Raw genomic sequence first — 16738 nt, 5'->3', positions numbered from 1 at the left:
TACTACTGTGTTTGATGAAGTACTTTATCTGAATGAGCCAAGTTAATTAGTCAGAATTAGGATGTTCATAAGCCAATAATTCCAACAACAAAAAACTATGCCGAAAATTGAAAACTAAATCCTAAATTAAACGGGTTGGAAAATTTATAAGGCAAATAAAACGCCTTTTTCTTTTTTTTTTCATGAATTTTCTTGCGCCCAATTTGAATAATCTTATCTAGAGTTTTTTTTTTTTTTTTCCGGTTTTGGAATACAAACAAGAATGTGAAAAAGAAAACAATCTTGAGATTTAGAGGGGATGAGAGACAAACATAGGAGAGAAGAGAGACGGGAGTTTTTCTTTTTTTTTTTCTTAAAAATGTTGAATAGTAAATTATTATTATTATGGTAACAATACTATCTATATTTTTATACTATTTATACAATTATACAAAAAGAAACTTTTTTTAGTGACACATTTGTTTTCTATTTTTATCTTTTAAATAATTATACTTTTAAATTAAAATAATTACTTTGTCAATTTTATCCATTGTTTTTTAAAATTGATATTTTATATTTTCAAATTTTAACCATTTTTTAAAAATTAAAATAATTATTTATAATAAAAGTAAACAACATTCATATTTCCTTTTACAATTATAAAAATAAAAATTTTATTATTTTTATTATCATAAAAAAAATGGATACATATGTGTTTTGGGTAATCTACAACTATATAAAGAGGACTATATAACATAATTTTCTCGGTGTTCATATTTTATAATTTCAATTTTATCCTTTATAATAATATAATCATTTGTTAAATTTTAAAATTAAGTTACTTTTACATTTTTTTTAATTGTCTGTCTTCTCGCATTTCTTTTTCCTATATATTCATCAGCAATTACTTTCTCATCTTTTCTTCATCCACCTCATCTTGTTTTTAGTAAATATAAATTTATTTTGTATATAAACTTAATAACATTACACTATCATCACCTATTAATATAATATCGTGTATATTTAAAAAATATGTACACACAAGTGCAATAGTGTATGTGTTTGCACTAATATATATAAAGAGAGTGAGAAACAGTGATGTTATATAATTTACATTAATTTTTAATAATTTTTGTATAAAATATTGTTAGAACATATATACTACAATAAAATACATAAATAATGACCCATTTCGGTGACTAAAATAATTAGTCACTATAGTGACTAATTTAGATACCAATTTATAAATTAAAAATTATTGGTAACTAAAATAATATTTATTATAAATTGGTTTCTAAACTAGTTACTAATATTAGCTACCAAGGATTTGGCTATCCAAGGAATTGGTCTCCAATTGACTAATTAGAGACAAATTTTAGGTATGCAAAACCTTCGTAGCTAATGTTAGTGACTAATTTAGAGATCAATTCATAATACATACTATTTTAGATACCAATTTAGAGTCTAATTATTCATAATAGAAACTATTTTATTTACAGTAATCTTTAGTTTATTAATTGATATATAAATTGGTCATTACAGTGATTAATTATTTTTTGTCATTAAAATTATTCATTATTTAGGAATTTTCTTATAGTGGTACTTTGAGATTATTTGAATAATAAATATTACAATTACATTTGCATTTTAAGAATATAAATTATATGTATTTATTTACTTTTAAAAATCATCTTCTTTCTAGATTTTATTTTTCTAAACTGTTTCTCTGATCTTTCTAACTTTTTGAAGTGGATTCTCATTATTTTCTAGAGGAGATGACTAAGTTATCATTTCTACGAACTAGAATTTAGTTTTGAGTAAATTTCTCAATTCTCAATTCTCCTCTTTCATTAAACATCACGTACTGTTGTCATCCTCAATTCTCTATTTGCTCTCTATCAAAGAGGAATTTAAACTGACAAACATTCACGCCAATGAAAAAGTTTAGCAAAGAAATTGGCTTTTCGGAAATGATTCTTTACTCTTTTTTCTTTCCGGAGGATCAGCATGCACCTATAAAATCACCAATGCAGGGTTTCCAAATAGGTTCGTTGAGTCCTTTTCAAATTCGCTTTTGATCCAAAGTCTTTGTCTCCTCTGTGGCTTGTCTTGTACTTCTGAACAGTGGCAATGCATGATTGTGCCCATTACATGTCAACAACAATTATGAGACTCTGATTTAGATTTTCCTCCATTCACCATGCTGAGCTATAATCCACTTCTCATTACGTCTCCATCATCGTGTCAAATGTGGATAACACCCACCTTCAATACTTCCTTTCCTTTCGTAATCCCCGTGCCCAATGACCAGAACAAAGCTAAAGCATTCATTTCCTTTGTTTATAGCTGTATTATCACAGGATCTACATGGATTTACATCTGCTACATTGATAGCATCCAGACACATTTACGTCTGCTACACTCAGAGTCATTATTCAATCCTCTATATTATTTCCAAAAATTATTCATGGACACCAAAAGACCAAAATACCGAACTCTCACTTGAACTAGAGATAAGACTCATTTAGAATATATATATATATATATATATATATATATATATATATATATATATATATATATATATATAAGTAGATGTACACTTACTTTTCAAATCGATTTTATGAGGATGAGTTAGACTAAAAGTTCAATTCCTAACATCAACATTTAATATAACCTAAAAAGGAAGAGCAAAAATGATAAGTTTATATTGTTAGACCCTATCCTAGTGAGATTTGTTATTTGTTAGATATATTGTTCTATTTGTTATCGGATCACCCATTAATATTTAGTCTCAGGCATGAGATATATATACCTCTTTGTGAGGGGGTGTGTGAAAAATCTCATATCGATTAGAGATAAGGTCAATTTAAAGTATATATGTAGATGAAAATCCCACTTTACAAACTAATTTTGTGAGGTTGAATTAGACTTAAAATTCACTTCTTAAGATCATATAACCTAAACATAAAATTTTTTATACAAAGTGATCACTTCGTATAAAATTTGTTGATAATTTTGTAAAATGAAGGTGCATGAACTTTTTAATGAAAAGTTTGAGGATAAAGGATTATGTCTTCCATTTGGGTTGGTGTTGATCCATATAGTGTTTGGAAGACATGTCAATTTGGGATAGTTTGGAGTGATGAAAATGCTATCCGATGGTTGCTTATTACATAACTAGAGGATGTACTTTGAGCATAAGGTTGATGTACCAATCTAGGGTTTATAAATTTATCATCTTAAGTGGTTGACGTATTAAAGAAAATTATAGTCTATTAGATGTCACTACGTACATGGGTCAATAGGGCAACTAATTAAATATGCATTTACCATTATTCTATAAAAAAACAATTGCCAAAAGAATATCTTTAAATAGTAAAAAAAACAATCAATAAATAAATATACTAAATGATTTAAAAATGAGAGCTTAAGACTCAATATATAGATATTGATTGTAATATTTTGGCACTCATGATAAAGAATGTAAAAATATTCCTACTCTAACAAAAGATTAGTGAGAGAAAATATAGAAGAAGATGAGGATATATGACATCACAAGAGAACTATCACTATTACAAATATTATGCTCTATAAAACTCTTCTAAATTGAAGGTAGGGGCGCTTTTGTAAAAGTGACAAGGGCATGACAATATGATGGGTTAACAAACAACTTCATCTTTGAACAAATTTAGATTATCACATCAGTTCAAACAGAGCTTTTAACAATGATTAGGCTTTTAACAAGAGTTATAGAATTGAGATAGTTTTAACAAGATTTTATAGTTAAAAAGGTGATTTGGCGATGGTTGATAGTTTTCGTTGTATCATTTGCGTTTGAACTTGCTGACCACTTTCAACAACAATGGTTACAATAAGTATCACCATGGAAAATGACATAAAACAAATGTTTATAATAAGAACCACTGTTGTTGTATATACAATTTTTATATGACTTGAAAAATTGAAATGCATACGTAATTGTTTTTTTACCTAACAAGAATGAAATGGTTATCTCTAATATTTGTGTATTTTATATTCTGTTTCGACATTAAGTTATGGAAGATAAGTGGTTGACTAATCATTTCTTACCACACTCTCAATATAAAGAGAGCTTATGTACTAATTTTTATAACTTTGGTTGAATAAATTTTTTTATAACTTTGGTTGAATAAAATTGTGAGTTTTTTTATCTTAGTGCGTGCCTCTTTTTCTTATCCTAGAATGATATTTTCTTTTTAGTTTTTCTCTTGAGGCACATTGTGCTTAATCAAAGTTTGAGAAATATAGAATTTTCTCTTTTAAGATTGTTATCTTATGAGTCAATTTACTGATAAACCTCGTAGTGATCTAACATTCATTGATTTCCTTCCTAATGTAGTGTAGTGACAAAGCAAAGTGTGTTACTGTGATGTAAATAGAGTAGATTTATCTATTATTAAAACTAAACTATCTAAAAATATATTATGTAATGAAAATGATGAATTAATACTATCCTAAAATCTATATTTATAATGAACCTAAAACAAAGGGAAATACATGAATTAACATCCTAAAGTAATCTACAATGCATGGAAATGGTATATTAAGATATGAACTAACCTAACAGTCGATATGTAACCTATTAAGAGCCTCAAAAATAGCTAAACCAATGTGGAAATGCTCAAAATACAAATTGTTTGATAAAATGCTTAAGAGAGATAAGATGTATGCAAAGTGTTTGTGAAAATGACATAGAGAACTATGAATATAAATTATGCAATGCAACTATCCTACACACAACCTAAACATTTAAACTAATCCTAATATGTAATTAAAACCGACTAAAAACTACTGAAATTAAAAATCACAAATTGAACCAAAGAAATTATGAAATTGAGTTTCACATAGAAGTGCGAATCTTGAAATGCAAATAAAAAACAGTAAATAGCAAAGTGAAAATATGAAGAACAGCGATAAACATATCAAATTTTGAATTAAACTTCTAAATTATGAATTAAACATTTAAACACATTGTAATAGGCAAACTAAACATATTTGAAAATAAAAGCATCAAATCAAACTTGGAAATGCGAAATTGAATCAAGAATTGAAATCTGAAATAGAGAAATTGAAGAACTAGACAAAAAATGCTTTGGTTTTAAATTCTCAATTGATTTCTTCACTTAATCAAGGATGATTGTCCATTCAATTGATTTAATTTGATCACTGTGTACTCTTTCTAATCTTGAATGTGTTTCCATACTCAAAATCATCAAGAAGTGAAGATATTCATCAATAATAAAAAAACTAACATTCATTGTTTTGGTCCACAAGAACACAAAATTTAGAAAAATTGAAGAAAATGAACGGTGGAATTGAATTAGAAACATGATATAATCTATTGAAAACTTACAAACCACAAAAACAAATGGCAGAAATCACCAAAATCTGGATCAAATCTCCAAGCACAGGCTACTATGCGGTTTGCACTTGGAAGACTCCTCCAAACTAAGGAATTTTCCACCTAGAGCACTATGAAACTTAAGAGAAAATGAATCAGCGTGTTTTGTCTTATATATATATATATATATATATATATATATATATATATATATATATATATATATATATAAAGAGGTTAAAATATCTTTTTGGTCCCAATTTTCGTCAAGTTTTTTTCAATTGGGTCCTTTTTTGCTAACACTGTTTAAATCATTAACGACCATGAACAGTGACTGCCACGTGTCACTTTGTAGTTTTTTTGAATTTTTTATTTTTTATTTTTATTTTTTTTATTTTTATTTTTAATTTTTTTTAATTTTTTAATTTTTTTTAAAATGTACACTTGTCAACCCAGGAGCGTGCCACGTGTCACTTCGTGATTTTTTTGAATTTTCTATTTTATTTTTTTTGAATTTTTGTGAATTTTTTTGAATTTTTTTTAGATGTCCACGTGTCAACCCAGTAGTATGCCATGTGTCAAAGTCAATATTCTATATTTAATGTCCCTATATTTGTTATTTTTGTTCAATTAGATCCAAATTTTTGTTAACATTAACCAATTTGGTCCCTATTGAAGATGTGACCAAATTTAATTTTTATATCAAAGTTATAATGATGTGAATTTTAATATATTATATAAAAATATTTAATAAAAAATGTGAATTTTAATATAAAAATTAAATTTGGTTTTAATTTGGAGAGGGACCAAATTGGTTTTAATGTTAACAAAAATTGGGACCTAATTGAACAAAACTAACAAATATAGGGACCAAATTGAATTTAGAACATTGACTTTAACACGTGACACGCTATTGGGTTGACACGTGGACATTTAAAAAAAATTTAAAAAAATTTAAAAAAAATTCAAAAAAAACCACGAAGTGACATGTGGCACACTCCTGGGTTGACACGTGTACATTTAAAAAAAATTTAAAAAAAAATTAAAAAAATAAAAATAAAAATAAAAAAATTCAAAAAAACCATGAAGTGACACGTGGCAGTCACTGTTCATGACCGTTAATGATTTAAACGGTGTTAGCAAAAAAGGACTCAATTGAACAAAATTGACGAAAATTGGGACCTATTTGAACACAAAACCAAAATTAGGACTTATTTGAAAAAACTCGACGAAAATTGGGACCAAAAATGTATTTTAACATATATATATATATATATATATATATATATATATATATATGTATATATAAGACAACTAACTCCTCCAGATACAACTTCAAAAAGCTAAAACCAGAAAAATACTCATCAACTAACTACATTAGTTATTACACTTGTAATGGAGTAACTCTGATTTAGCTGGCATTGTTTAGAAGCATTCCAATGGTCACTTCTACATTGAGTAAATGTCTTTAAGTGCCTTTCACAATCTCCATCCATTTGCACATGCATTTAAGCTTCAAACTAGAAAGTTAAACTTTGGTCAACTTTTTAGCATTTACACTTCGTTCCACTGGTTCATATTCTGAATTTGCTAGAATTGGTACTTCCTCCATATTAAATCATATTTGCACAAGTCCATTTTAATGTCCTCCAATGTCTCCAACTTTTATATCACCAATTGAAACCTTAAATGTAAAAGTGAACCATGAGGTTAAAATTCAACATTCAAGTGTTCTTCCAAAATTCATTTCAGCTACAAAATTTCTTTTCTCATATTTTATTCAGCTTCTAACCATTGATTTGAATGTATTTTTACCTGCACACAAGTCACCAAACACAACTTAGTATCTTATTTACCTAAAAGAATCAAAACTAGACTTAACTATATACATTAACTACACTTTAGCTAATTATCCATACATGCTTGTCTCATCAAGGTTCTTTCTAATGTTTAACATTCTTGATTTTTATCTTGTAGGCTAGTCACAATTGGCAAATCACCATTTCGCTTATCTCATGAAGTTTGGGACAAGGTGTTCTCCCAACTCCTAGCATTATATTATTTTTGTAAATTATTAAACCTTTTTCTTTTTTTCTATAATATTGAAATGGCTTAAATACCTTTTTGGTCCTCATTTTCGTAGTGTTTGTTGCGGATGGTCTTCATTTTGACAGAATGTTTAAAATGGTCCTCATTTTTATCGAATGTTTAAAATGGTCCTCATTTTTGCAATTCATGTTTTATTTGGTCATTTTCTGTAACGTCGTTTAAATCATTAACGGAACATTGTACAGGTGGCACGATTTGTATTAGGGTGTGTTACGTGTACTGTACAGGTGTGGTAATTAGATATTTGGGAATAAATAAGTGAGCTAAGGTTTTGGTAAGGAATGTTTGGACAGTTGGTGAGTTTTGGCAATCTTGTTCCTCCATTCCCAATTGGTGTTGCTGCAATCTTCTTCTTCCTGCAATCCCATTATCTAGGTATGTTACGGTCTCAATCTTCTTCCTTTACCTCTGGTTGTAATCATTGGAGGCAATCGTATTGTATCACTTCGTGCATTGTTGGTGGTTCAACGAGAAATGGGTTAACCCCGATTTGTAGCTGCGGAAAGATGTCAGCTTTAAGGATGACAAGAACTCCAAAGAATATTGGTAGAAAATTTGGGGTACAATCTGTTTTTATTTTTGTGTTAATAATAAATTGGTTTTAATTTTTGGTTTATTGATTTACAAAGTGGTGGTTCAAATAATGTGGGCTACAATTTTTTCAAATGGTAGTGTTGATGAAAAGGATGTCATCATCATCATGACACAAATGAGGCAGATTAATGATTTGGAGAAGTCATTGAAGGTTGCTGAGAAGAGGCTGCAATTATTATTAGGGTTCACTTGTGTTGTTATTGTATTATTCGTACTATTATTGTGTGTAATCTTTTAAAGTCCAATCTGTTTTGTACTATTGTTAAATGAAGAAATGAATTAGTTTGATTATGTTAATATTAGTCCCAACATGTTCAAAATGACATCTTAATCTGAACATTGAAGTAAGTGATATTGATATAAGCTTGGGAAAAATTAAATTGACCTAAGTCTGGAAGAAGTTAAATTCATAACGTTAATTCATAATGCACTACATCAATGTTTGGCAAAATTGAAATTGAACGAAGTTTAAGGAAAGTCAAAATGCAGTACATCAATAAAAAATTCTACATCAGAAATTCCAAAAAATAACTAAGACGTTTGTAGCTGCTATCATGGCCTCCTCCTAATCTGTAATTTCATTCTAAACTGATGAGATGGTTCTTCAGGTGTTGGTAGTGGTGCTGCTTGACTCTCCACTTCATTTCTTGGTGGTTGAGTTGTTTGAGTTTCAGCAGTTGGTGCATTTTCAGCAGTTTCAGCAGTTGGTGCATTCTCAACAGTTTGGGCATCTAGTGCAGTCTCAGTAGGTGTTGCAGTCTGCTCATCCACAGGCTTATCTGGGCAATTGTTCCTGTTATGTCCAATCTGACGGCATATGCTACATTTTTTTCTATGACCTCCTTTGCTGATTTGTGTGTTATCCTTACTCAACTCCCACTCTTCCAACCTTCTTTTTTTCTTGGGTCTTCCTGGTAAGATCCTCTTATGTGGTGGATGGACGTCATGGTAGGGAGTTCTTTCCTATAAGACTTCACCATTGACTGGAAAGATGATAGATTGATTTATTTCTTCGTAGATGGATCTCCTGAAGCAGATTGGTATGAAGTCCTCAGCATTGACATTGATGAAATTCATTGCTGCAATATCACGGCAGCAAGGGATATTCATCATTCCTTACCAAAACCCTAGCTCATTTATTTATCCCCAAATATCTAATTACCACACATGCACAGTACACGTAACACACCCTAATACAAACCGTGCCACCTGTATAATGCTCCGTTAATGATTTAAACGGTGTTACAGAAAAGGACCAAATAAAACACAAATTGTGAAAATGAGGACCATTTTAAACATTTTGTCAAAATGAGAACTATTCGCAATAAACACTACGAAAATGAGGACAAAAAAGGTATTTAAGCCTATTAAAATCATATCTCATGATTCCTTAAAATAATCATTCGAATAAATGACCTTGAAACTTCAGAGGAAAGGTAGTTAGCACAAGCAATTTCAAATGCCTAGTGACTGATAAATCCGTTAGTGATTTACTTTTGAATTTTATATCAATAAACTTGTCGTTAAATAATGAAACATGTAGTACCTATTTGGGATGTGTTTCAAAGGCCTTTTTACTCACAGATATTTGTCAATAATTTAATCATTAATAATCTAAATATATATATATATATATATATATATATATATATATTAACTATTTAATTAATAATATTTTAATAGAAATTATATATGTTTAAATTATATGTATAAAATTATTGAAACAGTCAATGTTAAAGAATTACTAATTTAAAGAACTTATATTTTTCTATTGTTATATATACAAACTTAAAATTACGAGTACAAAATTGTTCAAATATAATGAATTTAGTTATTTAATAACTTAAAGAAAAGAAATATTGAGTTTATAATATATATATATATATATTATGGAGTAATAGTTTTCACATGTTAGTGCTGGTTTACAAAATGGATCTAAACGGACACAAACAAGAACAATAAATAAAACAATTAATGTAGGCTCAAACTACTTTAAAACGACAATTACATTTACGAAATTTGAAAAATGAAAATAAACTCGTAAAATGAGACACAAAGTTAATTTTTATATTAAAAAATTAAATGTTATCATCGATGACACTACATGTTAATATATATTAAAAAAAAATTAAATGCAACGTGTTGGTACTCAAACACTAAATTAAAATTTTATATTAAAAGTTATACTTTAGTATCAGTTAGACCGACACAAAACTATACTAAATTTAAAAATTGGATTAACTATTGATCTAGTTTCTATTTTTGTTGAGTTTATTTAATTTAATCATAATTTTATTTTCTTATTTAATTAAGTCCTACTTTTTGTTAATTTAATCGATTTTTAGTTTAAATAGTTAATAACATTGTGAGTAGGGTGACTCATTTTTCTTACGTGATCTATATTATCTAACGTGTCTCCAAAAAAACATAATCTATCATCCCCTCTTCATTACTCTTAAACTCACAGTCTCACTGTAATATAGACCAAGGATCAAGGTTTCTTCTTCGTCCTTATCATTATCACCAAATATTTTCATTATCAATCACCATATGAGAACTCCCTCATCTCCCACTCTTCTTTGGTCCATTGCACAATCCCCTTGCCATCATGATCAATCACCACATTCAACCCCCATTTATCTTCACCATCCTCCACATCATAACTTCAAATTTAGCCATAAAAGAATGCACTGTACAAACACCCAACACACACAATCCAGAACACATCATAATACTCATTATCACTTCCACACTTCCCCTCCTTTCTCAAATCCCTGTAACCCAAAACCTCCAGATTTTCCATAGCACTTGTGCATTTTTAGGTTTTGAAAGTCTTCGATATTTATAGTGTAGATTTTTAGTTTTTATAGATTTTATCCTTAGATAGGATAATCTAGTCTAGTATGGTATTAGGAATAGGACTTAATATATGTTTTAGGTTTTAGTTCTATAACTAGTTTCTATAATCAGTGGCTTGGAACTTTCAGTTTAGTTTCCTTAGAATTAGTTAGTCATAGTTAGTCTTGGCATAGTAAACTAGATTAGTTATAATAGAACAACATAGTTAGCTTTATAATTAGAGTCTAGTAGTGTTAGTACTTGAATTAGACAATATCAATTTTGTTTTGGAGTTTATAGTCTACAATAGTTAGTGAGTTATAGTAGTTTTATTTCATTGCAATAATGTAGCATAGTAGAATAAACCATACTAACTATTTTACCTAGTTTAGTCTAGTTTTATTTCATTGCATTAGTGTGCATTTGGTGCAATTTAGCCATCCTTATTCAGTAAATTAAAGGTGATTGGAGGCTGATTAAGAAGAAAAACCAGCAAAGGTGCATATATGACTTAGTGATGTAAAGGATTAAGGAGGCAAAGTTACCCCAAGGGTTTACTTTTCAAGTTAAAACTCCAAATCATGTTCCAACTGTTGAAGACCTTCAATAACAATTTTTTATACATTTTGGAAGCTTAAAAACAAAAAAACTATGTGAGCCCCACCATTAAAGGAGAAAAGGAAAATTCCATAAATGTAGGAAATAAAACCAACAATTTTATCCCAACTAGGTTCAAGCACAAGTACCTCCACATCTCAAACACATTCTCCAACCAACAAGCCCATTACTTTCTCATGATTTCAAGTGCATTATCAATTTATAAACACTCATTTTAATAAATCGTAATTACATTAAATAGTTAAATTAATTAAACCGCAACTTAATTCAATTAAATAAATTAAGTTTTCCATGTATCTAAAATAACTACTATCCCAAAGCTAGTGATACACCAAATGGATGTTAAAACTACTTTTCTGAATGGTGAATTAAAGAAGGAAATTAATATGACTCGACTTGAAGGGTGTGTTGTACCTGGTGATGAGAACAAAATGTTCAAGCTTTTATAATCTTCGTACGGTTTGAAACAAACACAAAAACAATGGCATGAAAAACTTGATAATGTGCTACTCTATGATAGTTTTTCACCTAACGTTGCTAATAAATGTGTGTATTGAGTTTATTGGTTTCAAAATGGCTAGTATTGCAGCTAAGTGGTTGAAAAACTTCTTGACAAACATTCCACTAGGAATGAAGCCAATCTCATATGTGTCAATACATTGTGATTGCCAATCGACAATAGTTATAGCTAAAGACAAGAACTACAATGGAAAGAATAAACATATACAATTGAGACATAATTTGGTGAAGCAATTGCTAAAGAGGGGAACTATCTCCATTGATATTGTGAAGTCAAAACAGAATCTAGCAGATCCTCTGAGTAAACCCCTAGGAAGAAACATGATTTTTGAAACATCGAGGAGAATGAGAGTTGTTGGTTTGAGTAGTGACATTAAGATTCATAATGTTTTTCCATGAATCAAAACAACAGTATGAGGAGCAGCTACTAGGAATAAAAGTTAAGGATTGTTTAAAAAAAACAAAAAAAAGGAAAAAATATATTTACACTTAGAGATGCGGGGTATCGATCCCCGTACCTCTCGCATGCTAAGCAAGCGCTCTACCATCTGAGCTACATCCCCATTCAATGTTTATGAGATATATTTATGCTAATACTATGTTACAAAAAAAAATCTCTAATTTTATGACTTTATAACATTAGTTCATGTCTAATCAAGGATGTATTGTAAGACCCGGGACAATTAAAAAAGGAATAAATATTTAATTACCAATAATTGTGGATTGGAGATAACAAGAAGCAGTGGTGGCTCAAGTGGTTGAGTGTTTTGGGTGATGTTGAGAGGTCTTTGGTTCAAGTCTTGTGTATACCATTAGTATGATGTTTTAATTATTTATTTTCTTTTGTTTGTACGCATGGTCGTGTGCCCTTTTCTAAGAAGCCAAAAGGGTAGAAGAGTGGAACTTGATGGCCATTAATCTTATGATGAAGGCTTGATTCCTACCAAGCACGATGGCCCATGGCACATGCTTAGGAGAAATGAAGTTCCTTAATCTCATCCTTTGCTTTTATTTTACTCTAGTTTGAATTCCATGAAGTTAGCTTCATTGACTATTTTAAGTTGACTTGTTGACCTTGACCTTAGGTTGATTAGTTGACTTAAAGATTAGCTTAACTTAATCCAACATGTTAATTTAAATTTAACTTGTTTCATAGATTCATTAAGAGGTGGGACAATGAAGGACAAGTGGCACATTTTGATGACTTTTGGAGAGCACGTGTGGAGGAAAAAGAAAGAACAAAGCTTTCTAGAAACATCTAGAAAGGATGACCACATGCCTTGGCCACCAAGAAGTCTAGAAACATTTAGAAAGAGCATTCACTTTGCCTTGGCCAAGAAGGCTTCTAGAAGGTGTCCATGTGCTCCTATGTTGACCAACTTTCTAGACTCTAGGATTTGTTATTTGCATTGTAATCCTTTTTAGCTTATTTGTTTATGCTAAGAGGCCCTTATACACTTCTATTTAAGGGGACCTCTACCACTTGGACAAGGGTTGAACATTTTGGAAAATTTAAACACCTTTGTGTATCAACCTTTTTGTGAGAAGCTTTCCTCCTTAGGTAGTGAATTTCCATTCCTTGCTTGGCCATTTTTAAGTTTCTTTCCCTTATTTTGTTTTGGTTTTCATCTTGTTTAATGTGTTTCCTAAGTTCTATGGTGGAAGTGATCTCAAAATCTTCCGTGATTGGGAAGTTCAAGTGGAGTAAATTTTCAATGAAAATCATGTAAAGGATTAAACACAAGTTGATCAAGTAGTGTAAGGATTTTTGGAGTATGTCAAAACTTGGTGGCATAAAGTTTGTAAATATTATGACCAAGGGCCACCCACGACTTCTTGGATGGACATTAAAACTCTTATGCGTGCTAGATTTGTTCCTCCCTCCTATAGGAAGGAACTTCTTTTAAAGCTCCAAAGGCTTCACTAAGGTCTTATGTATGTGACTAAGTACTTTAAAGAATTAGAGTCTCAAATGTTTAGGGTTGGAATAAAAGAAACTAACAAAGAAAAATTGAAAAGGTTTGTGAATGGTCTTAGGAGAGACATACAAGACCAAGTAGAGTTGTATGAGTACTCCACTCTTAAAAATGTTTTCACACTTGCCTTTAGGATTGAAACTCATTTGAAAAGAAAAAATAGGGCAAGGAAGAGTTACTCACCCAACCACTACTATAATCACTCATGAAAGGGAAAAGATAAAGAGAAACATGATAAAACCCCTTCTAAGTCTCACAAGGAACCATCAAGTAAAAATAAGTCACCAAGTGGTCACACTCACCATTCCACTTCTCAAAAATCAAGTACCATCAAATGTTTTAAATGTTTGGGGTATAAAACCAACAATTTTATCCCAACTAGGTTCGAGCACATGTACCTCTACATCTCAAACTTTCAGATTAGTTTCCTTAAAATTAGTTAGTCATAGTTAGTCATAGTTAGTCTTGGCATAGTAAACTAGTTTAGTTATAATAGAACAACTTAGTTAGCTTTATAATTAGAGTCTGGTAGTGTTAGAACTTTAATTAGGCAATATCAATTTTGTTTTGGAGTTTATAGTCTATAATAGTTAGTGAGTTCTAGTAGTTTTATTTCATTGCAATAGTGTAGCATAGTTAGAATAAAGCCTACTAATTATTTAGCCTAGTTTAGTCTAGTTTTATTTCATTGCATTAGTGTGCATTTGGTGCAGTTTAGCCATCCTTATTAAGTAAATTAAAGGTGATTGGAGGATGATTAAGAAGAAAAACTAGCAAAGGTGCATATATGACTTAGTGATGTAAAGGATTAAGGAGGCAAAGTTACCCCAAGGGTTTACTTTTCAAGTTAAAACTCCAAATCATGTTCCAATTGTTGAAGACCTTCAATAACATTTTTTTATATGTTTTGGAAGCTTGATCAAGAGCCAAGGAGACTAAAACCAACAACAATGAAGAAATTATGCACTAAATTGGCCAAAAATTTATGTAGTTGACCATGAGTTAACCTTTTGCTATTCAATCCTAAAGCTTGTACCAACCATTGGAAACCCTAATAGACATCAAATAGGACATGTGCCGAGGTGGAGAAACATCAAAAAAAGGTTGGAAGTAGAGTCAATGACTGAGATTGCTTCATACACAAGATTGGTTAACCATTCTAGTTAAGTGATAGTTAGTTTAGCTAGTTTCTTAGTTTTAAATAGGAGAGGAACTAATTAGGTTGGTTAGTGGATTGGAGGAGGGTGAATCTTTGTAAATATATTAGGAAGGGAAGGAAGACACAAGAAAACACCATAATTCCACGACCACATCACCTAATACTCTCTTGCATTTTCTCTCTTTATTGTTCTCATCTTTTGACTTGAAGATAAAGAACTTTGGTGAGAGGAAGGCTTAAGAACTCCAAGATTTGTATACTTCATTCGGTATCATGCAATAATATACCCTTCTTTTTCATTTTCACTATTCAATTTCTCTTATACACATTCAATTTCAATTTTGTACCAATTATGCTATGTTTTCATGTTTTATGTGCAATTTTCACTCAAGGTCTTCTTAAATTCATGATTTGATCATAATTTTTTCCATAATCTGCTAGATTTGGGTTATGGATTCATGCCTATGACCTAGTGTGTCCAAAAGACCAAACCACATCACTGTTTCACTTGCAAACGTGGTTATTGGAAGCAATTATGTGAAAAAACTCAAATTCAAGAGTTTTTTACTTATGCATAACTATGATTTTCAATTTCGTGTATGAATTTTGATTTTTGTGAGTTGTAATTGATTGTTATAGGTTCAGATAATGGTTTTGAACATGTTTGTATCCTGAATTTTTGCAGAGAACATAAAAATGCAATGAGACAATTTTTCTCAGAAGCTGGTTCTTAAATTCAATGTTAATTTCTACTCAATCATTTTACTTCAATTCAATTCCTATGTTTAATTTATGTTAATACGAGTCACTCTGCATCATTAATTCGTTCAATGATTCATTTATAGTTGAAACTACATTTGTCTTGCACACTTGCATGAGCATTACAAAAACTGTATAAAAATTGTGACTTTTTGGTTTCATTGTGATTTTTTATTCCTTAGGTTTATAATCCTTCTCTTAAGCACATAGTAATTGTCTTAATTATTTAGGATATGTTCCACCAATTCTATTATAAATAAAACATTTAAACCTTATTATGCATTTCATCGAACACCTAGTGGAAACTAGGATTTGATGAGCATTTCATCAAACATTTTGTAAATCATTCATTGTTTCAATTAGTTTTAAGCCTTATATTTCATATTTTAGGTATTGTTTGCACATGTTAAAAGCCATTAAATAGTTTTAGTTGTTTCTAGAATTAGTTCATGTTCTAGCTCATGCATTGCATAGTAGCTTATTCCATTAATTAGTTTAGTTAGTTAAATTTTCCTCACCACAGTTCATGTACAAGCATTTGCATCTTTAATTTGTTGTGTCCAAGGATTGATACCAAGGTTGACCCTATTCTACATTCAAGGAGGAAATTGGATTTTTGACTAGAGTCTTGTGCGATTAAAAGGCTTTATCAAATTGTTAAATTTTTTATAACTGTTAAGCATGATTGACATGGAAATGATTATGGCAAATTTTATTCTGAATACTTTGCATAAACTATAGTCAAACAACCACCTTGCATGATTTTGAATAAAAATACCCTTTTTGAACCTTGGCTTGAGATAC

General features: G+C 29.9%; 1 non-coding gene across 1 annotated transcript; it reads right to left on the bottom strand.

Moving 5' to 3' along the window:
* Positions 1-12530: 12530 nt before the first annotated feature.
* Positions 12531-12603, bottom strand: TRNAA-AGC. Its single transcript has one exon. It is a non-coding gene; the product is annotated as a tRNA-Ala (tRNA).
* Between the last annotated feature and the right edge of the window lie 4135 nt (positions 12604-16738).

Source organism: Vigna unguiculata, chromosome 4 (assembly GCF_004118075.2).
Source record: "Vigna unguiculata cultivar IT97K-499-35 chromosome 4, ASM411807v1, whole genome shotgun sequence".
NCBI classification, from domain to species: Eukaryota; Viridiplantae; Streptophyta; class Magnoliopsida; order Fabales; family Fabaceae; genus Vigna; species Vigna unguiculata.
This window is presented reverse-complemented; position numbering and strand designations above follow the sequence as displayed.